Here is a 26227-nt window from a genome sequence, read left to right on the forward strand (position 1 = left end):
ACAAACAAACAAAAAACAAAACAAAACACTCTGATTTCAGTCCTCAATCCCAAATTATGGGACCAACAGCTGATGCTCTTTGCTTGAATTTTCCAGCGTCTCTTTGCTTTCAAATTTCTGTCTAAGGAATCAAGAATGATAATTGTAATATTTCATATTTATTGAGTGTCTGAAACCTTGGACCAGGTACTGTACTAAGCCTTTTGCCTGCCTTCCATGTCTATCTCCACCATTATCCTGTGAGATAGAGATTTCTAGCTCCATTTTGCAGATGAGAACCCTAGGGTTTCCAGAAACCAACACAGAGATCATGCTATGACTCAGACCTCGATTAGGCTGTTTCTAAAGTTAAGCTCTTAAGGATTAAAAAGCTCCAACAGAGGAAATAAACTTCTTTCCTTCAGATCCTACCTGTTCTTAATTCTCTAGGTCAAATATTCCAAATGTTTGATAAAATTTTGATATTATGAGGCTTAGTAATTAGTTACATGGAAATAACTCTTTTCAATTACAGCCACCACGCAGAAACCCATTCACTGAGTATTAGTTTCTGACTTCCAATTAACTGTATCTTTCATTCCATACTTAGAATACTTAAAGGGGAAGCATTTTCAAGATAAACTCTCTACCTTAGCTCCATTTCTGACACCATTCTTTTGTAAGTCTTACAATTTTTATATAGCCTCAGGTCCTTTCATAACATAAATCCTTTTGTATTATCAATGATTTGATTATATGTTCTTCAAAACGTTATTCCTTTTAAGAAGTTATAATTTATTTCAACCATTTTGGAAATAAATTATTATAAGTCCTCTGGAGAATTCGTGCTTATAAGGCTTTCTGTAGCTATATAAAATAAGACTTCTGTGCATTGTGGTTGTTGGAGGTGTATTTTCTCTCTCTCTCTCCTCCCACAATTGTAAAGTATTATTCCACATACTGTCAGCATGGCCTCACTGGTTATAATCTATCTTGCTCTATAAATAATTGTCTGAATAAGGGCCTAAGAAAAGATCTGTGTTCTTACTGTGGACTAAAAGTACACGAGTATCGTGACATATGTTGTGTTATCACTTAGTTTACTTCTGAGTTCATAACTGTGTTCCCAATGGTTATGTCTGACCAAAGATATGAGTTGAATATGAATGCAAGTTGGATTTTTTTTTGCAAGTCATTCATACATATTTAGAAATAAAAATAGTTATAGATACAGATGACAATATAGGCAAAGAAATACAGATAGAGTGCATGGGTGTTTATTATGTCTTCATACCAGACATAATACAGTGAGAATCATGAGAATAAGGTCTTCTTTAAACTGGAGACTCTTCTTTTTTTTTTTTTTTTTAAGATTTATTTGAGAGTGAGAGAGTTGGGGAGGGGCAAAGGGAGAGAATCCCAAGCAGACTCCCCACTGAGTGTGGAGTCTGACTCAGGACACCATCTCACGACCCTGAGATCATGACATGAGCAGAAACCAAGAGAGAGACGCTTAGCTGAACGAGCCACCCAGGTGCCCCTAAACTGGAAAGTGTTTCTAAAAGTTTGTTTTGGGCCCAGAATTCAAGTTTAAACATTACTTATCATAATGCTTATTTATACTACAATGCTTTATAAAGAAAGGTTACTCAATACATGCCAAATAAAGAAAATCATACAAAAGGCAGTCAATGTCAAACCATTGAATTGTTTGCTATTACTTTTTTCTTCTCAGATCCACCTATCCTCCTCTTTAAGCATAAAACAGTTTGTAAAATAATTCACATGTGTTAAAACTCTTTAAAAAAATAGTAAACATTAACAGAATGAAAATATAAGCCATTGAGAGAAAATATTTGTAAATTATATACCCAATAAAGAAATTCTATCATGAATATATTTTTAAAAACTTCTTGAAACTCAATAATAAAAAAATGGTTGAGAAATTTGGACAGACATTCACCAAAGAAGATATACCAATGGCAGATATGAGAAGATTTTCACACCATTAGTTGTTAGAAAAATGCAAATTTAAACCACAATGAGGTACCACCACATGCTTATTAGAATGGCTAAAATGGTCTTTTTTAAATGGTCTTTCAAAATGTTGGTGAGGTTTTAGAGGAACTGTCACAGGGTGGTGGTGGGAACATAAAATGGTGCAACCACTTTGGAAATTCTTCTGTAAGTGTTAAACACAAAACTACCATATGACTCAGCCATTCCATTCTAGGTATTTACTTAAGAAAAATGAAATCATAGCATCATACAAGAATTTATGCATGAACATTCATAGTAGATTTATTTATAAGAGCCAAAAGATAAAACATACCAAATATCCATCAACAGGTGAATGCATAACCATACAACGGTATACTCTTCAGCAGCTTAAACAAATGAACAATTAATACATAGCTATATCTCAAAATAATTATGTTGAGTGGAAGAAGCCAGAAAATATATATATACTCTATAATTCTAGTTATATAAAATTATGGAAAATATAATCTAATCTGTAGTAACAGAAAACAACTAGCTCAATAGTTGTCTGGGGCCTGGGGTAGATGAGGGTGAAAAGGAAGCCTTACCAAAGACAACAGGGAATTTGTAGGGATGATGGATATGTTTATTATTTTGATTATGGCAATGGTTTCATGGGTGTATAAGTGTATCAAAAATTCTTAAATTTTACATTTTAAATTTGTGCATTTATTGCTTGTCAATCTACACCTCAACATCCACTGGACTTTTCAACAGACTTACTCCAGTTTCTGTGTTAAACAATAGAATGGAGAGGAGGTAGGGTGTCAAAGGTAGGAGCTGAAAGCCAATAGGAAACTACTTCAACAGTCCAGGTGAGAGACAGTGGATGTGTGCACAAGGGTGGAGACAGTGATAATGGATCTATTTTGTCCACTCTGGATGTATTTTAAAAGTAGAATCAACAGGTTTTCCTTAGGAATCAGACAGGGCATGTGAGAGGAAGAAGAGTCATCTGTGGTGATTTGGCCTGACCAACAATAAGAATGGAGTTTCCATTCCACTGAAATGAGAAAGGCTGTGAGTGAAACACACAGAAGGGAATCGTAATCAGGACTTGAGTTTAATCTTTTCAGATCGATGGGCTCTTATTGATGTCCTATTGACATCTCCTAACCCCAACACATGGTGCACAGACCATCAAGCCTTAGATCTAGTTCCCTCAGAGTTTTCTATTCAGAGCCCAGTCCTTTCCAAGTAGTCATGGCTGATAGAATGATCACTGGTGCAAAAGACTATACATTGTTTGGTTATTGGGTAGTGTGTGGGGGTCACGTTTTTATATTCCTCTAGTACGTATCTCCTTATTAGAGTGAGCCTTTTACCTCACTCTACAAAGGTTGTAAGCAATTTGTTAAAACCTGGTCCTGTATCTTACCAGATCTAGTGCCAGTTCCCAAACTCATATTTAAGAAACTGGCGCAACAATATTTCTGTCATGTTGTAATGGTCAAGCAATCATAATCCATAATGACTCAAGGAGAAGGGATACAGACCTTCCACATCTAGACGGAAGGAGGGTCAGAAATTTGGAGGCCATATTTGAAACCCATTACACCAAGGTGCCACATAATGACTAGAGTTAAATATTACCTACACACTTGCATTACCTTTTATTTAAGCCCTTGTTATCTTATAAGAAAGTGAAGGGATCTGTATATTCACCTTGACTACAACCCCATATTATGAATAAACCATTCTTTGCTGGCATGTGTGATGTTGGCATCCAATTTGTTTTCACTCTTTACAAATACAAATGGTTACATTGCATTTTGAAATGATTCATGATACAGTCAACCTTAAAGCTCTCTGTAGACAGGAATTTATCATGCTACAATGCCCCAAACATAGTACCTATTCAGTGATAATGAAAATTCATATATGCCGAGCTGGCCCTACAGATTCTTTTGGTAAGTACTGATTGCCTCAATATTTGGCAATATAAAAGACAAGTAGAAGCTATGACTTCTTCCCCTACCTCACCACTAGGTGGTAAGTGTAGTGAAAGTAAATATTGGACCAAATTTTGCCACATAGAAATATTTATTAGCAGACAAGTTTCAAAATAGCCATCAGACTATTCCAATGGACTTGAGGAAGTCTCTGCTCTCTACCTTTTAGGCATACCAATAAGCTTTACAATAAGAGTTGAATACAAAAATTAGGAAAACTTCTAATTAGATCAGGTGACACAGATTTGATTAAATAGGGAAGCACAGAATCAAAATTCTCAACCTAGAACATATACTAAAGATGTTAGGCTTCTGGGTTTTGTTGTATCGTTCAATTTTGTTCTTTCAAGGACAGAGATGCCTATGTAATCTTCTTTTAGTCTGATATATGCTTGCACACCATCATTCACTTACACCCTAAAAATTATGTCCAACCTCCCTTGCACTCATCACTGAACCCTCTGGTGCAGATTTAAATAGCAGCATTTGAACTGTTTTGGATCTGGAGCCCTGAGTAGACAATTGTAAGGTCACAGGGGTGTGTTAGAGCTGGTTTATACTAGCTGTGAGTCAGTTGCGTATATCTCTTCCAACACTGCATTCTGTGACCTCACACTGTTGCTTGAAACTGGCTATGGTAGGAATAATTGCACAACAGAAATCAGCAAACGATACAAATCAGAACTTTGTCCCTCCCTAGAGCTGTGTTGCCACTACATTTCTATAACTGATCATCCCTATGGTATGAATTAATTTATATCAAACCATTTGTTTTGGAGTACTTGAAAGTAACTTACTAATAATATAATAAGCAAATATTAGTTGCTTAAATTAATTATTGATACAGTTCTTATATTTAAATAAGTGCCTACGGGCATTCATATGTGTGTTTTGAGTGGGTTGTTTGTCCAATCTCATTAGCTCATGAAATTCAATAAGTTTTCAGTAATATCACATTTGTAGAACATAAAAACTGAGAATAGAAATTGATCAGCAGGGGTAAATTAAATGATCTTTTATAAGATTATATAATCATATTTAAGACTGATATAAAATAGAATGACAGATATTAATCCAATTTTAATTTTATTTCATTGAAAATTCTGATCTAATCTGAGGCATGGACCATTTATGTGCAGTATGATGGGAAAGACCAGAGTTCGTCTCTACTTTAACACATACCAAATACATGACTTCAGACAAGTAATTTCTGAAACTCAATTTCCTTATCTGTAAAATGGGAATGACAAAGATGAGATCACCCATGTAAAAACATTTGAAACTTACAATGCTACAAAGTGGGTTATTTTTTAAAAGATTATTTATTTATTTATTTGAGAGAGAGGGAGAGGGGAGGAGAGAGAGCACAAGCAGGAGGTGGGGCAAAGGGAGAGGGAGAAACAGACTCCCCAATGAGCAGGTAGCCAGATGAAAGGCTGGATCCTAGGACCCTGGGATCATGATCTGAGCCAAAGGCAGATGCTTAACTGACTGAGCCACCCAGGTGCTCCCAAAACTCATTACTATTACTAAAATGCCTCACAAAGAGCTAGCTGCTAACCAGTTAAGAGTAGGTCAGGAATGTACTGTTCTTTCATTAGTGAGAAATAATAAATAAAGCAATAAAGTATTTTTTTTAATTTTCTCTCCAAAAGAAAGACTACTGAGATTAACTTTTACAGGTTCTCTGAGGCTGTGAACAGAGAGCGGTTTTAAAATTGTCATCAGGCACATACACTTGGATGAATGTACTGAATGTCGGGATCTTCTTTGTGTGCATACAAGATTCTCTTGCTTGAGCTTCACTGCCTTCAGAGCTGGTTCAGGCTGTACAGTTTATTGCCTGTCACAGTTCACTGTAGTGTTCCCCTAGATCTTCACATCTTTCTTCCCTTTTGCTTCTTTAATATAAAACATCCTTCCTAATACATCTTCCCAACGCTCTCTCTCTCTCGAAAGAGTAAAAAAGAAGACCCTGAAGTATCTGCTTAAATCCGATCTCCAATTTTATTAAACATGCCTCCACTCTACCATACCTATTTGGTCCTGGGGATTTATATGTATTATCCCATTTAGTCCTCTTCAAAATATTCTTTTTTTAAAGACATTAAAAAAAAAAAACTAACTGAGCTTCAGAAAGTTTAGGGACTTGCCCAAGATTCACAAAGCTAAGAGGTGGTATAGTCAGATTTCTAGTCCAGGTTTGTCTGGGTTTAAAGACCATTCTCACTTTTGTTCTTTAATAATCCTTCTAGAAAGCTTGCAGGGGACCTTTTAGACTATCAGAAATTACTCAGTGTTTTTAAAGTTCTTCTAGACCATGTAATAGGTAGATAGTTGAACTCTCTATTTTCCCTTAGAATAATCAGCACTTGATTTAAAGCTGTATGTCTGACACCTAAAATGGACCCTTTTTAAGAGCATGACTTTCTTTTTTCTTTTAAGATGTACTTACTTACTTGAGAAAGAGAGCACACAGTGGGGAGGGGCAGAGGGAGAGGGAGAACATCTTAAGCATACTCCACACTGAGCAACACTGGATATCAAGACCCTGAGATCACAACCTGAGCAGAAACCAAGAGTTGGATGCTTAACCAACTGCACCACACAGGCACCCCACTCAGTTCTACCTTTGAACTCCTAGTGAGTATCTCAGTGCCAGCAAAGGAAGTATTTTAATAAATATTTATTCTTGAATGGAAGAATGGTTCCAAATGGCTATGCATCTCCACCCAGCTAAACCCTTCCTGTGACAGGGAATTCACCATGGCCACAGGAAACCATTGCCTTCAAGATCTCATGTCAAACTAGGTGCATGATGTAATTAAAAAAAAGAGAGAGAGACAGAGAGAGAGAAGAAGGAGGAAAAGGAGAAGGCCGGGGAGGGAAGGGGGAGGAGGACAGGAGGAGGAGGGGGAGGAGGAGGATAAGAAGAAGAAGGGGAGGAGGAGGAGGAAGAGGAAGAATGAGAAGAAGAAGATGAAGAAGGAGAAGAAGAAGGAGGAGGAGGAGGAGAAGGAGAGAAAGAAAGGAAAAGAAAGAAGGAAGGAAGGAAAGAAAGAAAGAAAGAAAGAAAGAAAGAAAGAAAGAAAGAAAGAAAGAAAGAAAGAAAGAAAAGAAAGAAAGAAAAGAGAAAACATAAAGAAAGAGTGGTTCCCCAGGAAAAGATTTAACTACTTGTAGGAGACTTATTTCCAAATGAAGTGTAATGGCCAGGAAACTGAATAAAGACAGATATCCTGACTTCTTCATGCCTACCCTGAGCAAACTGCATTGCACTCTATACCAAAGGGACATTTTATCAATTAGGGTATAAAAAGATTCAGAAGAATCCACTGTTATCAGTAAATGTAGTGCTTTGAGTCAATGGTCTGTTTGCAAAAATAAACTGTGAAAAATATGAGTCAGGCTTGAAAGAGAAGAAAATAATGCATATAGGTCAAAAAATAAGCAAAGTTGAAATAAGATGATTTAAAGTTTAGAATCCTTAACCACAAGGAGATATCTCTTCAAAAATATAGTTCAGAATTCTTTTTTGAATAGTATTTTATATTTTTAAAGTTTTCAGAGTTCAGGGCTATGTTCATGGGATGCTCTGATTCTTCAAACATGCATAAGTTGGGAATGCCTCTCTATATGTGTTCTTATAAAGCATTGCATAGATAAAATCTTCACAATAAGGTATTTTAAATATATTTAATGACATAGGTTAATAATAGTATCTGGTTATAAATCACTTTAAAAACCAGTACCCCATCTACTTCATAAGTTCAGATTTTTCTCTTATGGTATTTTGTAAACTATGGAAAAAAGCATTTTTGTCTCCTCTAGCAATATTACCAAGGCAATAATTTAGACATGAATTCCAGGCAATGTATTATTATTTCATAAACTCACTTTGCATTGAGATAAATTTCTAAACACTTATATTTTCATTTTGTATTTGTATTTTTATTCTGCTTTGTATTCTGATGTTTGTTTAATTGTGTGATTATAAGTAATCTGTTTAATTTCTGGCCTCCTTTAATAGATTTAAATGTATTATTGTACAAACAAGACAACAAAAGTCCAGAGAAGGCTAGTGGTTTTTACAGCATCTCGCAGCTGGACCACCATGGAGTTAAGGGTAGCCAGGACTTCTTGAGGTCATAACCAGTCTCTCCTGACTTACCAGACTGAAATCTGCTTTTCATCATTTAAATGTCACATATTTCAATTCTTAGTCCACAGATATAAATTAGAAAAGGGGCGCCCTTGTCTTTGATATATGTTAGAATGAAGACAAACTGAGGTGGAAAAGAAACCTAATTCTATTGAGTACTGACTACACTCTAGCCATTGTGCTGGACACAGGTGATAGAGCGCTAAATTAACCCTCATAAAGCTCACATTCTAGTAAGGGAGAAACTCAAAAACCAAATAAACAAACATCTATTTAAGGAATGCTATGAAGAAAACAAATAAGATGCCAAGAAAGAAAATACTAGAGCTTGGAGTACCTGGGTAGCTCACTCAGTTAAGCCTCTACCTTTGGCTCAGGTCATGATCTCAGTGTCCTGAGACTGGCCCTGCACTGGGCTCCCTGCTCAGCAGGGAGTCTGTTCTCTCACTGTCCTGTTTGTGCTCTCTCCCTCAAATAAATAAATAAAATCTTTAAAAAAAAAAAGAATATTCTACCTAACAACAGCAGAACACACACTTTTCAAATAAACATAGACATTCACCAAGACCATTTTCTGAGCCATAGAGTAACTAATTTAAAAGGATTAAATAAGATAAAGAATATTCTCTAAACATAATAATGAAACTAGAAATCCATAGAAGAAAGGGATCCTTGAACATTTCATCAAAAACTAACAATGTACTATACAGTGGCTAACTAAACATAATTAAAATAAATAAAATTAATTAACTAATTAATTAAATTAAAATTTTTAAAAAGGGATCTAAAGATCCGCAAACATGGAAAATAACAACACATGTCTAAATAACCTACAAGTCAAAAATGAAAGTAAAATAATGAATTAGAAATTATTTGAATTAAATTAAAATGAAAGTGCAGCATGTCAAAATTTGTTCAACAAATTAATTCTGAGATTAATTCTCAAAGCTGCAAAATAAGAAAAATAATGCCACCCCTACACAATTTGAAAATAGGTAAGGTAAACAAACAATTTGGACCAAGACTTCACTACAGAAAAAATATCAATGGCAAATAAGCACTTGAAAAAAAATTCAATATCATTATTTCTCAGGAAAATGCAAATTATATCTATAATGAGATAGCATTTTACACTTACATATGGCATATTTTTGATGAATAAATACATAAATAAAATAATTGATGTGATAAAAATATTCTGTCTTGATTATGGCAGTGGGTACATAACTATATTGTTTTTCAAAATTCATGTAGAACTTTACACCTATAAAAGGCAAACTTTAGTATATGTACCTCATTACTTAAAAAAATAAAAAGCATTGTGCTGAGTGAAAAAGCTAGATACAAAAGACTGAATATTATATGATTCCCTTATATGATGTTCTAGAAAAGTCAAACTACAGGTACAGAAAACAGATCAATGATTGTCAGAAGTTTGGTGTTAAAAAGATTAGCTGCAAAGAACAATGAAAGAAATTGTGGTGATGAATTTACCCTTATTTTGCTTGTATATTTTGATTCTGTATTTTGACAGGGGTTACATGATTTTATACATTTTTCAAAATACATCAAATGTACACTTAATAAAACTGAATTTTTATTATGTAAATTATTACTCAATAAATAAGTGAAAGAATCATTGAATCATTCAATGTTTGTTGAATCATTCCATTGATTCAACAATCATGTTTGATTTAATATCTTAGAATGTGCAAAACACTATAGTAGGGATACAAGAAAACACAAGGTAATAAGGAATTATTACCTGCAGAAGATTTACTGGGAAGTGCTCCTGAGAGTAACATTATGAAACACTGAAGGAAGCAAGATTGAACAGTGGGCTACACAGTCCCCCCCAAAAAAAGGCCCTGACAATTCCATGGGGAATTCTGGAGATGGATGGGCCTACAGAGTGGTTCCAATTAAAGCAAGGGGGTTAAGCTTTTGTACCCCTACATTGTCCAGTCCTTGAATCCAAGCTGCCCACTAGGAGGAGGACAGTTCCCAATGAAGGACACAGCTATGAGCCGTCAACCCCCAATATTCCCTGCATCTAGGGAAATGAATGACTTGGTCCTAAAGAGGAACAGGGACTCTGGGAGGTATAGCACAAGCATTCTCTATAAAATTTAACAACCTAATGGGGACATTGACATGTATATGACCAGTTAGACCCTGAGGAAGAATGAGATTAGTGTTTTAATAGTAGCAACAGAAAGTCTGTTGTGGAGAATTCAGAGAATTCAGTTTGGTTCTAGCCAGGGGCAATGTGATCCAATGATGTGTCATTGGGACAACTTCAATTTATATATATAAATAAACACATAAAGTGGTATTGGAGGCTGGGAAGCAATCTAAGGGCTAGTGTCTACAGAATTTGTCATCTTGGCTCTCTTGTCCCCTGGTTGCCACTGATTTGACCAATATCAGAGGGTAAAGGAAGCTGAGTTTGGGGTATTCATTCCCTGCTCCCTTCTTGCCTCTTAGTAATTTTGACAGAAGCTGTGTTTCTTCACAGGCACTGCTCTTGAACAGCTGTTTCTTCTCTCGCATGGCTTTAGCTCTCACTGGGCTGCAATAACACCATTTTCTCACCTTGTCCTTTCAGACCCCAAAGCAGTAATGGTTTCCTGCTGTCACTAGTTCCTAGGTGCTTCACTATCCTTTGTTGATTCCCTTAACTTGGACCTGAAATAGTCCTTTTATAAATCAGTTCATCTCTTCCAAGTATGCTAGGTTTCCTGCAAGGACCCCCTAAGTCATTTCACTCTTGTTTGCTTGTGTTCTAACTTGGAAGTTTATTTCTGCTTTCTCATTCCTCATTAACTTTTGGGACCTATCAGCCAATTAATTTGAAGATCTCTCTGATGATATTTCTGCCTCATTTTGAATTGGATTATTTACCCTACAGGAATTAAAAGAAGTGAGGGCTAATACATTTAATAACCTAACATATTATTCTCTAACCCATACCCATGGGCTCATGCCTTTCCGTCTGTCTTTAGTACTTGCCTCCTCCTACCCATCCTACCAGACATACTATAGGATTAGCTCTTCTACAGAACCCTTTCTGACCTGTCCCTCCAAACATCAGCAGATTTAAATGCTTTCTCTTCTTTGCTACCATAACTCACTACCGATTTCTTTATCATAACACTTATCACACAGCTCTATAGCTGTTTACACACAGATCTCCACTAGACTATAACTTTCCACAAGACTCTGTCCTGTTAATTTTTCTATTCCTATCATCTAACATACACCTGGTACACAGTAGTTGCTCAATAAGTTTGAGCAAATTAATAACTGATTCACAAATAAGTTAGAGAAAGAAGATACATTTTCTGTAATAGTTCTAAATATAATCCAGGTACACTGTAGATTTAAGGCCACCATTAATCAGTAAATCTATGGTTGTTGGGGTTAGTTAGATGCCAGAAGGAGCATTCTCTAATCCCACTTGGAAACATATGCATTTCCAGCTTTCCAGTTTCATTGGCTCATTCACAATCTTTAATGTTAGCTTGTCCAATATAGGACTACAGAAACCCAGTTTACAGAGATGAAGACCAAGAATCTCCAATGCACCTATGGCCATGGTCAGATCCCCTAGTCTAGGCAGAATTACAACAAATCAAAGGAAAGCATTCTTTTTTCTAGATTCTCCAAACTGGAAACTTTAAAAATGGCAGTGAAACTACATACCCATGTATCATTTGTCCTCTCAACATTTTTGCATAAACTAACTTTGGAATCTTAAGGTTTCAAGATAAATCTTGAAAATTAGACACCTCTGTGAAGATGCTATTTAAAAGAGTTTTCCAAGGTTATCCTTTGGGAAGCTTAAGTTATGTGCTTTCAGCTTCTACCTAAACCTCAGTCAATCTGCTCTTTTATACTCCATATGGTCTGGCAAGTAATTCCTCCCTTTTCCGCTGCAGGGAGTTAACCCCACAGCAGAAACAGTGAGTCACAAGGACAAGAACCAAATGATGTAGACGACCCCATCACAACCACTCAAGCTGGTATAAACATTCTAATATGGCATGGAGATTAGACATAATATGGTGCCACTTCTTCCCAGACCTGAGTCATCTTCCTCTATGGATCGAATGTAACAGCAATCAGTTTTAAATGAATTTCTCAGAGTAATGGCATATATTTTCCCTATTGTTTACAGGGAGATTTATATCACAGAAGATGTTGATATAACTACAAAAAGAAAAGAATGCTTTCTTATCTCCAACTATTCCCTATTAGCTGTTAGGCTCTAGTCATCCTGCACTAGTTATTTATTCATTGAAAGCTCTTAACTGTAACATTGGTATCCTTTCACATACAGATGACTTATGCCAAGAAAATTCTCCTAAACTAGAAAATGACTAGACATTGGTCTAGAGAAATGCAATAATAGTCCAATTTATGTGATCTATAAAAGGGAGTAGCAGATTTATTTATGGTGTAGTGGCATTGGAATTAAGCTGAACTCAAGGAATTGAATGAAGAGGGATGATATAGTGTGAGGAACCCTGCGTAGAACCTTCTTTTTAGTTTTGTATCTCATTTAATCCTGACAGCATCCATGACTGGTCGATAGGATTAACTTCATTTAAAAAAAAAATCTGATTCAGATTTAGAAGGGGAAGGAACCCTTCGAAGAGTAAGTAGACCTTACTCTACTTTAATTCCATGAATCCTTAAGTTAATAGGATTAGTGAACAGGGTGGGAGGGTTTCTGCTCCAAACAAGAATATCTGTTCATTGCAGTGCTGCCCTGCCCCACTCAAACATGTATTGTACTTTATCATCTCAATGCCTTTGCTTCTTCCTTCCCTGAAAACTTCCTCCCCACTGTCTACTCCACTAATTCAGATTTCAAATCTCAAGTCTAATTCCATTTCTCCCAAGAAGTTTTCTCAGATCATGCTGTGCATCAGGACTATATACTTACACAACTCCTGTAGTCACTTCTCTCTTCTTGGATCACATGGCACTTGTCATATTTTCCCAGGTATTGGTAGCTATTTTCCCAACTGCAAGTTTTCTTTCCATCTGGTTCATAAGCAATCCAAGATCAGATACTTAATCTTAACGTTCTCTACCATTCCTAAAAATAATTCTGAATTCCGAATTGCTATACAGTTGAATAGCAATATATGACAAGCATTTAGGAATACAGAAATGAATAGTTTGTGGAAGAAATATTTAAAAATATGTTTTGTGTATGTCCTATCACTACTTATTGCCTACCACTTACGTATTTACAATGTGACACAAGCACAACTCTTTTTTTTTGTGGATCTAAAATTTTTTAAATTAACATATAATGTATAATTTCTTTCATGGGTACCAGTCTGTGAATCATCAGTCTTACACAATTCACAGCACTCACCATAGCACATACAGTTTCCAGTGTCCATAACCCAGCCACTCTATCCCTCCCCACCTTGTTCAGCAACACTCAGTTTGTTTCCTGAGAATAAGAGTCTCTTATGTCTCCCTCCCTGGTCCCAACTTATTTCATTTTCCCTTGCTTCCCTGAACAACCCCCCACCCTGCCTCTCAAATTCCTCATATCAGAGAAATCATATGGTAATTGTCTTTCTTTGATTGACTTATTTTGCACAAGCACAATTCTCATTTGCCATAGAAAAAAACAATCTATTTACCAAAGTAGGAAAATAACTATGTTCTTCAATAAGAGTTTTCAACAGCAAGAGTTGAAACAAGCAAGCAAACGAAAAAGCATAAATCACTATGACCTGAGTTAACTGGGTTAGCCTACATTGTACACAGGCTATCCTTACATAACTTCATTTTTCCTTGTAAGAGAATTTACCTTTCTAAAAAGGAGTTGAGAGGCAAAGGGCATTTGCTGGAGGTCCCACAAGCCCCTTGGATGGCCTTGTATTCTGAGCACAAGCCTGAGAAAAAGTGATAGGGTTAAGGAAGGTAGTCAGAAACACTCAAGGTAGCAACTGCACTCCAAAGAGAGGAGAACAATAAACTCAGAGAAAACCCAGGCCAAACAAACAGCTTCACTGAAAAATCCACCCCTTCAAGGGAATTGCCCACTCTTGGGAATTGTGAATCTTTTCTGTCTTTCTTTCTTTTGTCATGCTACATGATTAAGTCCTCCAGTTAATGAGAAAAACATTTTACTTACTTATGTTCAATAAATTCCCATGAAAAAGATGGAACTTGGAAATATTTTCAAGTTGAGAAACATTTTAAAAAATTCAAAACCATCCATCAAGCCACCCTGTACCAAATGGAGGTATTTAGCACCATCTTGGCAACCTAAGCCATATGCCCTGCCCTTCCACTCAGCAAGAAGCATCTAAAAAACCACAGGAAGCTCATCCCAGGCTCCTCAAGCAACATTCCTCCTTCTTGGATAGGGCCAAGCCCAGGCTGGGATGGAGCCTTAGAACCAGCAGATGTCCCAGACACAGAACTCGGAATGTAACCTACATATTTTCTTTGGTCATTAACTTATTTTTACTATTAAAGCATCCTTTAAAAAAAATTAGAGGACCAAAAAATAGAGGATTAAAATGAAATAACCACCTATAATTATACCTTCTTAAGCTAATAAATATTAACAGAACTCTTGAGCTACCCCCCAAAACCTCCCCCATCTCTCAACCATGTTCATATCGTTGACTGACATTACCATCCACTAGATAGACTACATGTCTAGCCATCAGACTTCATGTCTCTCTATATACAATTAATCAGCATTTTTCTTAAAACTTTCATATTTATCAATTTCAGCTTCTTTCAAATTTAGTGGGGTCAATATTTTGCAAATATTAAATTGATGTTCTTTTTTTGTTGCTCTTTTCATTGTTCTTGTTTCCTGACAGTCATTTAACTCTTATAGCAACAAAAACAACCCTAAATTTCTAGGCTCAGAGAATGTGGATACCTTTAAAATCAATGTTCAATCCTCTGTCTTTCTCTCTCTCACACACACACTCACACATTCCTGGAACTCATATGAGGTATATCCTTTAAAAAGGATATATCCTTTAAAAGGTATATCCTTTATAATCAGTGTATAGGAAAAGAGTTTAATTTTCTCTCGTTTCCTTTCCAGCCTTCTGGCTGAGGTGTTAAAAGAGGCTCAGGTCATGATCTGGAATTGACCCCCATATGGGGGAGGGGTGGTCTGTGCTCAGCAGAGAGCCTGCATCCCCTCCCTGCCTGCCTTTCTGCATACTTATGCTCTTTGTCTGTCAAATAAATAAATAAAATCTTTTAAAAAAATTTAAAAAATAAAAGCAGAATAAACACCAAAAGACAAATAAACAAACAAAAAAAAAATGGAGAGAGGAGTAAAGATTTTGGTTAATACCTGTGATTATCCATGCAATCTCTCATCACATATTGACTAGACATAATAGGGAGATGTCAATAAATAATAACCACTAGCCAGCAAAATCAAAGGAATCTCTCAAACATTTTCAAGTAAAAGAATCTCATCATTTATTTTTTTATTTTTTTTTAAAGATTTTATTTATTTATTTGACAAAGAGAGATCACAAGTAGGCAGAGAGGCAGGCAGAGAGAGGGAGGAGGAAGCAGGCTCCCTGCTGAGCAGAGAGCCTGATACGGGACTCGATCCCAGGACCCTGAGATCATGACCTGAGCCAAAGGCAGCGGCTTAACCCACTGAGCCACCCAGGCATCCGGAACCTCATCATTTAAACCAAGAGGTCCCTCCTATACTTGGAGAATAAACTCTGATAAACATAGTTACCTCACTACTGGATTTGTTAAAAAGCAAGGTTAGTATATAGCAGGAGGCATGTTAAAAAAAAAAACACTATCCTGTCTTTTTAAGAATAACTTTCCTGCCATCTCTGTTCACGTTTTTTAAAGTTTTATTTGTTTGTTTGTTTGTTTGAGAGAGAGAGAGAAAGTACCCAAGAGGTAGGAGGGGAAGAGGAAGAGAGAGTGAGTATCTCAAGCAGACTCCCCATTAAGCATGGAGGTTGATGTGGGGCTAGATTTCAGGGCCCTAAGATCATGACCTGAGCTGAAATCAAGAGTCAAATGCTTAACCGACTGACACACCCAGTCACCACTCTTCACATTTTCAATTACTAAAGATATATAACATATTCAACTTTGAATTCAAAGCCACCAGATCATCTGGATTTTTATTTTATCATCAACTCCTTGAAGGAAACTGACTTTTGGAATGTAGAAAGAAGACATTTTAGTCAGAAAAAGTAACTGCAATAATACACCACCCAAAAGTCTCATTGGCTTCTACAAACAAAACAAAACAAAAAACAAAAATTTTATTGTTACTCAATACTTGAAAGGGAGCTCCCATCACTTGGGTCAGTGGGGCCTTTTCTCCTTTACTCCAGGAGTCCATTGTGTAATGGAGACTCCTTTATATGGCTTTCTTGGTCAACATGGGAAAGAAATAAGAGCTGGAGATTTTTCATGTGGCCTCTTCTAAGCTTCATCTCAGAAGTGACACATGTCATTTCTACCCCATAACCCACTGGCCATAATTAGCCACATGACTCAACTGAACTGTAAGACTCCTGGGAATACTCTCATCTCTGCCATAAAAGAGTATACAAATCTAGATTTTATAATTAGCATGGTAGAAAACTACCAATCTCTAATTTTTTTTTTTTTACCTCCTTTCCCTACTATGGAAACCTTAATGAAAATCCACTGAGAAATGCAAGTTTCAATAACCCTAAAAACACGCAGTATTCATCTATGATATGAATTCTATGAAAAATTCTACCAGCCAAATGGCAGATAAAAATCTATAAACAATTGCAAAGTCATAGGACAAAAGATATTAGAACAAATCCTTCAACTCAGACCAGGTTTTTAACCTCTGAAGTTTGATTTGGTTGATCCAGAGTTAATTTCAAAGGCAATCTGAGATGTTTTATTCCCTTCCCAATTAGTACTGCTACCATTTTCTGCAATGTTATTCAATTGGGAGTAGAGACAGATGAGAAGAGCTCTATGGGCTGACATTTCCGAACTCTACATCTCATAATGAGACAAGATAGTGGGACAAAGAAATTCATTTTAACACAATCAGAATCCATATGAAATAAAAGATAGCCACATATTGGAAAATACATAAGGGGCTGACTATCAGCTAGTCTTCCAGCTTAAGATACAAGGATTCTAGTAGTAAGCAGGTAGGAAGTTAAGAAAATCAAGAGGATGCAACAATCTTTTACAACTGGTATTGTCCTAAGAAGTCTGGGGTGTGAACAATAATCTACTTGTGATTATGAAAAAAGAGGTGCCTATTAGAGGAAGAGAGTAGAGTAGTCTTGATCATCCTAGAAACAGCTCCAATGTAACACTAAAACCTAGTTACCCAGATTAGCAGAAAGATTAGTACCTGTCTCCTGGGGATCCCATTTCCTGAATCTAAGAACTCCTCAGAATGCTAATTCTTTTTATAGACCAGTCTTGCCAACTTTGCCTTGATTCTGATGCTAGAAATTAAATGCATCTCCTTGAAGAGGGAAGATATGCCACATTTTCCAAACTCGAGTTGATAGTTGGGGCTCTGTTCCTCTGCCCAGACCCCACTCCTGAAAGGGAGGTTTTACCTCAAGGCCACTGAGAATATTGGGACACCAGTTGCCCTTTCCATGGATTATGATGTGGAGGTCCCACATCAGAGGGGGAAAGCCAAGAAGACCCGGGACTACTGCCCCCTCTCCATGAAGAGCTTAGCTCCTGGGGGCACCTGGGTGGCTCAGTGGGTTAAGCCTCTGTCTTCAGCCCAGGTAATGATCCCAGGGTCCTGGGATCGAGCCCCGCGTCGGGCTCTCTGTTCAGCAGGGAGCCTGCTTCCCTTCCTCTCTCTCTGCCTGCCTCTCCGCCTACTTGTGATCTCTGTCTGTCAAATAAATAAATAAATAATCTTTTAAAAAAAAAGAGCTTAGCTCCTAAAGTGGGAAAGTTACTCAGAAAAGTATACCCTCAACACCAAACCTGTGGCTCAGAGATTTTGTCCACAGGGAGAAGCTCAGAGATTTTGCACACAGGGTGAAGCAGTTCCCCAAAGGAACTGACTTCAGTTCCAACAGAGCATGAGAAGTTCAAGTCTAAAGGTGCTCTCAAAAGCAATCTAGGTGCAGTGAAAGACAATTGGGATGAAATTGATACTCACTGGAGATATAGGTTAAACTATAAACTACATGGTTTGCTTAAGAGAAACAGGAAAAGAGACAGCTGGGAGGGGCCTTCCTGGTGTCAGAAGATATATCAAACACTGACTGAGAAACTACCCTTTCAAAAAAGCCCAAATTTTATTGGATCAGATTTTTTTAAGTTTTTTCATTTTTTTATAAACATATAATGTATTATTAGCCCCAGGGGTACAGGTCTGTGAATCACCAGGTTTACACACTTCACAGCACTTACCATAGCACATACCCTCCCCAATGTCCATAACCCCACCATCCTCTCCCGACCCCCCACTCCCTCCAGCAACATTCAGTTTGCTTTGTAAAATTAAGAGTCTCTTATGGTTTGTCTCCCTCCTGATCCCATCTTGTTTCATTTATTCTTTTCCTACCCCCTAAACCCCCTATGTTGCATCTCCACTTCCTCATATCGGGGATATCATATGATAATTGTCTTTCTCTGATGGACTTATTTCGCTAAGCATAATACCCTCTAGTTCCATCCACGTTGTCGCAAATGGCAAGATTTCATTTCTTTTGATGGCTGCATAGTATTCCATTATATATATGTACCACATCTTCATTATCCATTCATCTGTTGATGGACATCTCGGTTCTTTCAATAGTTTGGCTATTGTGCACATTGCTGCTATAAACATTCAGGCATGTGTGCCCCTTCGGATCACTACATTTGTATCTTTAGGGTAAATACCCAGTAGAGCAATTGCTGGGTCATACGGTAGCTCTATTTTCAACTTTTGGAAGAATCTCCAAGCTGTTTTCCAGAGTGGTGGCACCAGCTTGCATTCCCATCAACAGTGTAGGAGGGTTCCCCTTTCCCTGCATCCTCACCAGCATCTGTCATTTCCTGACTTGTTAAATTTAGCCATTCTGACTGGTGTGAGATGGTATCTCATTGTGGTTTTGATCTGTATTACCATAATGCCGAGTGATGTGGAGCACTTTTTCATGAGTCTGTTGGCTATCTGGATGTCTTCTTTGCAGAAATGTCTGTTGATGTCCTCTGCCCATTTCTTGATTGGATTATTTGTTCTTTGGGTGTTGAGTTTGCTAAGCTCTTTATAGATTTTGGATACTAGCCCTTTATCTGATATGTCGTTTGCAAGTATCTTCTTCCATTCTGTCAGTTGTCTTTTGGTTTTGTTAACTGTTTCCTTTGCTGTGCAAAAGCTTTTGATCTTGATGAAATCCCAATAGTTCATTTTTGCCCTTGCTCCCCTTGCTTTTGGCGATGTTCCTAGGAAGAAGTTGCTGCGGCTGAGGTTGAAGAGGTTGCTGCCTGTGCTTTCCTCAAGGATTTTGATGGATTCATTTCTCACATTGAGATCCTTCATCCATTTTGAGTCTATTTTCATGTGTGACATAAGGAAATGGTCCAGTTTCATTTTTCTGCATGTGGCTTTCCAATTTTCCCAACACCATTTGTTGAAGAGGCTGTCTTTTTTCCATTGGACATTCTTTCCTGCTTTGTCAAAGATTAGTTGATCATAGAGTTGAGGGTCTATTTCTGGGCTCTCTATTCTGTTCCATTGATCTATGTGTCTGTTGTGCTAGTACCATACTGTCTTAATGATAACAGCTTTTTAATAGAGCTTGAAGTCCAGAATTGTGATGCCACCAACTTTGGCTTTCTTTTTCAATATTCCTTTGGCTATTCAAGGTCTTTTCTGCTTCCACATAAATTTTAGGATTATTTGTTCTATTTCTTTGGAAAAAAAAATGGATGGGATTTTGATATGGATTGCATTAAATGTGTAAATTGCTTTAGGTAGCATAGATATTTTCACAATATTTGTTCTTCCAATCCAGGAGCATGGAACATTTTTCCATTTCTTTGTGTCTTCCTCAATTTCTTTCATGAGTACTTTATAGTTTTTTGAGTATAGATTCTTTGCCTCTTTGGTTAGGTTTATTCCTAAGTATCTTATGGTTTTGGGTGAAATTATAAATGGGATTGACTCTTTAATTTCTCTTTCTTCTGTCTTGTTGTTGGTGTAAAGAAATGCAACTGATTTCTGTGCATGGATTTTATATCCTGACACTTTACTGAATTCCTGCACAAGTTCTAGCAGTTTTGGAGTGGAGCCTTTTGGGTTTTCCACATATAGTATCATATCATCTGCAAAGAGTGATAGTTTGACTTCTTTGCCAATTTGGGTGCCTTTAATTTCTTTTTGTTGTCTGATTGCTGAGGCTAGGACTTCTAGTACCATGTTGAATAGCAGTGGTGATAATGGACATCCCTGCCGTGTTCCTGACCTTAGTGGAAAAGCTTTCACTTTTTCTCCATTGAGAATGATATTTGTGGTGGGTTTTTCATAAATGGCTTTGATGATATTGAGGTATGTACCTCTATCCCTACACTTTGAAGAGTTTTATTCAGAAAGGGATTCTGTACTTTGTCAAATGTTTTTTCAGCATCTATTGAGAGTATCATATGGTTCATGTTCTTTCTTTTATTGATGTATTGTATCACATGGATTGATTTGTGGATGTTGAACCAACCTTGCAGCCCTGGAATAAATCCCACTTGGTCGTGGTGAATAATCCTTTTAATATACTGTTGAATCCTATTGGCTAGTATTTTGGTGAGAATTTTCGCATCTGTGTTCATCTAGGATATTAGTCTGTAGTTCTCTTTTTTGATGGGATCCTTGTCTGGTTTTGGGATCAAGGTGATGCTGGCCTCATAAAATGAGTTTGGAAGTTTTCCTTCCATTTCTATTTTTTGGAACAGTTTCAGGAGAATAGGAATTAGTTCTTCTTTAAATGTTTGGTAGAATTCCCCCAGGAAGCCATCTGGCCATGGGCTTTTGTTTGTTTGGAGATTTTTGATGACTGTTTCAATCTCCTTACTGGTTTGGGTCTGTTCAGGCTTTCTATTTCTTCCTGGTTCAGTGGTGGTAGTTTATATGTCTCTAGGAATGCATCCATTTCTTCCAGATTGTCAAATTTGTTGGCATAGAGTTATTCATAGTATATTCTTATAATTGTCTGTATTTCTTTGGTGTTAGTTGTGATCTCTCCTCTTTCATTCATGATTTTATTAATTGGGGTCCTTTCCCTTTTCTTTTTGATAAGTCTGGCCAGGGGTTTATCAATCTTATTAATTCGTTCAAAGAACCAGCTCCTACTTTCATTGATTCGTTCTATTGTTTTTTTGGTTTCTATGTCATTGATTTCTGCTCCGATCTTTATGATTTCTCTTCTCCTGCTGGGTTTAGGGTTTCTTTCTTATTCTTTCTCCAGCTCCTTTAGGTGTAAGGTTAGGTTGTGTACCTGAGACCTTTCTTCTTTCTTGAGAAAGGCTTGTACTGCTATATATTTTCCTCTCAGGACTGCCTTTTTGTGTCCCACAGATTTTGAACCGTTGTGTTTTCATTTTCATTTGTTTCCATGAATTTTTTCAATTCTTCTTTAATTTCCTGGTTGACCCATTCATTCTTTAGGAGGATGCTGTTTAGTCGCCATGTATTTGGGTTCTTTCCAAATTTCCTCTTGTGATTGAGTTCTAGCTTCAGAGCATTGTGACCTGAAAATATGCAGGGAATGAACCCAATCTTTTGATATTGGTTGAGACCTGATTTAGGACCAAGGATGTGATCTATTCTGTAGAATGTTCCATGTGCACTAGAGAAGAATATGTATTCTGTTGATTTGGGATGAAATGTTCTGAATATATCTTTGATGTTCATCTGGCCCAGTGTGTCATTTAAGGCCTTTATTTCCTTGTTGATATTTTGCTTGGATGATCTGTCCATTTCAGTGAGGGGAGTGTTAAAGTCCCCTACTATTATTGTATTATTGTTGATGTGTTTCTTTGATTTTGTTATTAATTGGTTTATATAGTTGGCTGCTCCCACGTTGGGGGCATAGATATTTAAAATTGTTAGATCTTCTTTTTCGATAGATCCTTTGAGTATGATATAGTGTCCTTCCTCATCTCTTATTATAGTCTTTGGCTTAAAATCTAATTGATCTGATATACGGATTGCCACTCCTGCTTTCTTCTGATGTCCATTAGCATGGTAAATTCTTTTCCACCCCCTCATTTTAAGGTGTCTTCAGGTCTAAAATGAGTTTCTTGTAGGCAACATATAGATGGTTTTGTTTTTTTATCCATTCTGATACCCTGTGTCTTTTGATTGGGGCATTTAGCCCATTAACATTCAGAGTAACTATTGAAAGATATGAATTTAGTGCCATTGTATTGCCTGTAAGGTGACTGTCTCTGTTCCTTTCTGATCTACTACTTTTAGGCTCTCTCCTTGCTTAGAGGACCCCTTTCGATATTTCCTGTAGAGCTGGTTTGGTGCTTGCAAATTCTTTTAGTTTTTGTTTGTCCTGGAAGCTTTTTAATCTCTCCTTCTATTTTCAATGATCGCCTAGTTGGATATAGTATTCTTGGCTACATGTTTTTCTCGTTTAGTGCTCTGAATATATCATTCCAGCTCTTTCTGGCCTGCCAGGTCTCTGTGGATAAGTCTGCTGTCAATCTAATATTTTTACCATTGTATGTTACAGACTTTTTTTCCCGGGCTGCTTTCAGGATTTACTCTTTGTCACTAAGACTTGTAAATTTTACTATTAGGTGGCGGGGTGTGTACCTATTCTTATTGATTTTGAGGGGGGTTCTCTGCACCTCCTGGATTTTGATGTTTGTTCCCTTTGCCATATTGGGGAAATTCTCTCCAATAATTCTCTCCAGTATACCTTCTGCTCCCCTCTCTCTTTCCTCTTCTTCTGGAATCCCAATTACTCTAATGTTGTTTCGTCTTATGGTGTCACTTATCTCTCGAATTCTCCCCTCATGGTCCAGTAGCTGTTTGTCCCTCTTTTGCTCAGCTTCTTTATTCTCTGTCATTTGGTCTTCTGTATCGCTAATTCTTTCTTCTGCCTCATTTATCCTAGCAGTGAGAGCCTCCATTTTTGAGTGTACCTCATTAATAGCTTTTTTTATTTCATTGGTTAGATCTTAGTTCTTTTATTTCTCCAAGGCTTTTATATCTCCTGAGAGGACTTCTCTAATATCTTCCATGCCTTTTTTCAAGCCCGGCTAGAACCTTGAGAATCATCATTCTGAACTCTAGATCTGACATATTACCAATGTTTGTATTGATTAGGTCCCTAGTCTTCGGTACTGCCTCTTGTTCTTTTTTTTGTGGTGAATTTTTTCGCCTTGTCATTTTGTCCAGATGAGAGTATATGAAGGAGCAAGTAAAATACTAAAAGGGTGGCAACAATCCCAGGAAAATATGCTTTAACCAAATCAGAAGAGATCCCAAATTGTGAGGGGGGAGAAAGGGGATAAAAAGAGGTTCAGAAAGGGAAAAAAAATTGAAAAAATTTTAAAAATTTTTTTAAATTATAAAAAAAATTTAAAAAACAAATAAAGAAAAAGTATAAAAAAGAAAATATATATATATATATATTAGATAAACTAGTTAAAAAAGAAAAGGGTAAAGGTTAAAAAAATTTAGCAGAAGAAGGGGAAAAAATTGAAAAAGAAAAAAAAATTAACTGCAAGACTAAATTGCTTTCTCCTCCTCTGGAATTCTGCTGCTCTCCTTGGTATTGAAACTGCACTCCTTGGTAGGTGAACTTGGTCCTGGCTGGATTTCTTGTTGATCTTCTTGGGGAGGGGCCTGTTGTAGTGATCCTCAAGTGTCTTTGCCCCAGGCGGAATTGCACCGCCCTTACCAGGGGCTGGGCTGAGTAATCCACTTGGTTTTGCTTTCGGGAGCTTTTGTTCCCTGAGCACTTTCCGTAGAGTTCTGGAGAACGGGAATGAAAATGGCAGCCTCCCGGTCTCCGGCCCAGAGGAGGCGAGAGCCTGGGACTCCAATCCTCAGTGCGCCCTCAGAGAACAGCACCCAATTAATCCCGTCTCCCTGGCCTCCAGCCACGCTCCGAGCTCACCAAGCCTGTGACGGGTTCAAGGTAACCCCAAGCTGGGAGCTCACTCCTCGGCTCTGTTTCTGTAGCCGGCTTCCCGGTTCTAATACCTGCAAGCTCTGCGACACTCAGACACCCCCGATCCTTCTGTGACCCTGCGGGACCTGAGGCCGCGTTGACCCCGCGTGGGCTTCACCCCGGTTTAGCATCTGGAGCGATGTCCCTCAGCGGAACAGACTTTTAAAAGTCCTGATTTTGTGCTCCGTTGCTCCGCTGCTTGCCGGGAGCCGGCCCCTCCGCCCAGCGTCTATCTTCCCATCGCTTTGTGGTTGATTTTCTGTTTCTAGAATTGCTGTTCTTCTTCTCTTCGATCTACCATTGGTTTTGTAGGTGTTTGCAATCTTTAGATAAGCTATCTAGCTGATCTCCTGCTAGCTGAAGTAGTCTCAGCCTGCTACTTCTCCGCCATCTTGACTCCTCCCCCCACTGAAACATTTATAGCAGCAATGTCCACAATAGCGAAACTATGGAAAAAACCTTGATGTACATCAACAGATGAATGGATGAAGAAGTGGTATATATATACAATGGAATACTATGCAGCCATCAAAAGAAGTGAAATCTTGCCATTTGCATTGACATGGATGGAACTAGAGGGTATTAGGCTAAGTGAAATAAGTCAATCAGAGAAAGACAATTATCATATGATCCCTTTGAAATGAGGAGTTTGAGAGGCTGGGCAGGAGGTTGTGGGGTTGGGAGGAAAAAAATGAAACAAGATGGAATTGGGAGGAAGACAAACCATAAGAGACTCTCAATCTCAGGAAACAAACTGAGGGTCACTGGGGAGTGGGTGATAGGAATATGGTGTCTGTGTTATGGACATTGGGGAGGATATGTGCTATGGTGAGTGCTGTGAAATGCTTAAGCCTGATTATTCACAGACCTGTAGCCCTGGGGGCAAAAGATACATTATATTTTAATTTAAAAAAAAAGAAGTATTAAGAGATATTCAAGCTGCAAGTCGTTCCCACCAGTTACCTGAATCTATATGAAAAAGCAAAAAACACTCTGTGAAGGTAACAGTGTAATTATAAAAGACAGCATATTTCTTCTTTAAAAACAACATGTATACAATGTATTGTTGATACTATAACATAAGGAAATGTAATAGGTTTTCCAATAACAAAACAAAGGCAATGAGTGGGAGTACAGTTGTATTGGGCTAAGGAAACGATGTCAGATGGTAATTTCAGATCCACAGAAATAAATGAAGAGAACCAGAAATGATAAATAAAGAGGCTAATATAACAAAAGGTATATACACCTATACATAGATATATATATAGGTATAGATGGATATATATAAGTAAACTTGCTCTCTCTATATATGTACTATAAAAATGTACTTGTTCTTTCTCATATGAGAATACATACACACACACACATAATTGCTCTCAGCTTCTTTAAAAAAACATAAAAGTATATAGAGTAATAATTTAACAACCATATTGTTGGGTTTACAACATCTATGGATATAATATGTATAATAATAATGCCACAAAAAGGGGAAAGAAGAAGTAGAGGTATAGAGAAATAACACTTCTATATTTCACTGGAATTAAGTTAGTATAATCTCAATCTGATTCTGATAAATTTCAGTGTATATAATAATCCCTAAAATAATCACTAAGGAAATAACTCAGAAAATATAGCGGAAAAAAATCATTAAGGAAATTAAAGTGCTATATTGGAACATATTCACTTAATACCAAAGAAAGAATTAAAAGAGGAATAGAGGAACAAAAAGACATGACACATATAGAAAATAAAAAGTAAAATGACAGACATAATTCCAACTATATCAATAACTTTACTTGTGAATAGCTTATTTTTTTTTAAGATTTTTATTTATTTATTTGACAGAGATCACAACCATGCAGAGAGGCAGGCAGAGAGAGAAGAAGGTGAAGCAGGCTCTC

At 37.2% G+C, this 26227-nt stretch overlaps 1 long non-coding RNA gene across 3 annotated transcripts in view; it reads right to left on the reverse strand.

Moving 5' to 3' along the window:
- LOC116592934 overlaps positions 1-26227 on the reverse strand; it is a 91165-nt gene that overhangs the window by 54232 nt on the left and 10706 nt on the right. For 2 of the 3 annotated variants that reach the window (XR_004286661.1, XR_004286662.1), the window contains one exon: positions 13085-13185. This is a non-coding gene — a long non-coding RNA (uncharacterized LOC116592934). Of the gene's footprint in view, positions 1-13084; positions 13186-13972; positions 14045-26227 lie in introns of those variants that run through there. The other variant, XR_004286663.1, reaches the window with a different exon arrangement.

Source organism: Mustela erminea, chromosome 6 (genome assembly GCF_009829155.1).
Source record: "Mustela erminea isolate mMusErm1 chromosome 6, mMusErm1.Pri, whole genome shotgun sequence".
Classification (NCBI taxonomy): domain Eukaryota; kingdom Metazoa; phylum Chordata; class Mammalia; order Carnivora; family Mustelidae; genus Mustela; species Mustela erminea.